The following is a 1,621-nucleotide window of genomic DNA, read 5'->3' on the forward strand; positions in this document are numbered from 1 at the left end:
ACCCCAACATGTAAGTTTGAATATTAAGCAAACAAGGGGAGAGGGGGACAAGCCTCATAAGTAGAACCAATGCCTTATTCTTCTTCCCATGTGATTATGGGCATCATTATCATATGCATTCCCTCCATACGAAGGGGAGGAAAAAGGACAATACTTCAAATCCATCCGTACGATATCTAACGTGGCTCCTATGGAAATTGGGTTTTGGATTCAGATTAACGTTAGAATGTGTATATTATCCGGTTTGAATTATTGGTATTGGACTAACTGAGAATAGACATCACGTAGTATTATCCAGTTGCAGATAGACCCCATGCGGTTTCGTTTGTGCCAGATAGACCCGCTGTATTATTTGCCCAAGTGCGAATATAGTCCCTTAGTGAAGTTTTTCAAATATTTGAAGAGCCAAAAGAATATAAGCAATTGTTGTCTACCGTCACCAATAGATCCACAAGGGATCTATCTGCCTCCTCCTCTATAACTTCTTGACCCTTAATTTCCAGAGTTAAAAAAAAAAAAGAATTTCACCCAGAGGGTCTCTGTGCACAAATGGAACTAAATGAGGTATGTCTGCAATTGGGTGATAATAAGAGTATCTCAGCACTTAAACCGTTGATATTCAACCATTTAAATTAGTGGTACTTGAACTTATTGCTCATCATAGTAGCTTGATTTTTTCAATTATTGTTTATATACATACTCATTTTTTATTTGTAAATGATTTCTTCCGGAAAAGATCCACCCAGTTATTTGTCATATTACAAATATTATGGAGTCTTTATTATAGGGTTTTTGCTTGATGCAATTATAAAAGAATTTTTATCTACTATAACGAATGAATTGACATCATCAAATTGTATTATTAATTAGATGTCCCGTGTTCATATTCGGACTATTAATTGTTTTTGAAAAATTGTAATCTGATGCTACCCTCGATACCCTTAATTATATAATTAAACAATTTACAAATTATATTTAGTTAAATAACAATGTCATAGGAATGCATCTTAAGATAGTGTTTGTTATAGTTTTTGTACGAAGTTTTCCAAAACTTGGACTAAGCTTCAAACTACATATATATTAGGGAATGAAAAATTCCCTAAGGACCCAAAATATGGGACCAACATAGGGGACATGTGAGGTGTCCCCCTCCTATTGCATAATGAGTTGGCCATCATTAATGATGGCCAGCTCATTATGCAATAGGAGGAGGACACCTCACATGTCCTCCCTGCTGGTCTTATATTTTGGGTCCATGTAGCAAAGCTCTTACGGAATATATTTTTATAACAAAAACACACTGCAGTCCAGTGATTTTTTTGAACAAATTATAGGTCGCATGTTCAAGGCTCATTTAATCTAATCATTCTCTATAAGTTTAATCTTGGACTCATACTTGAACTCGGGTTCGGGTCGTGGATCGGGGCTAAGCGGGCTGATGTACTATGATGATGCAATGGGGGCTAGCTACATAGAGATTATTGTGTTTTTAACATGATATTGGCAGACTAGTTAATGATGTAGTGGGCAGAGTGGGTGTAACTGAGCTAACCTTTGGGTTACTCTCATTAATATGTTAGGTCAGAGACCTATATACAGCCCTCTACTCAACACTAGAAGA

Source organism: Asparagus officinalis, chromosome 4 (assembly GCF_001876935.1).
Source record: "Asparagus officinalis chromosome 4, Aspof.V1, whole genome shotgun sequence".
NCBI classification, from domain to species: domain Eukaryota; kingdom Viridiplantae; phylum Streptophyta; class Magnoliopsida; order Asparagales; family Asparagaceae; genus Asparagus; species Asparagus officinalis.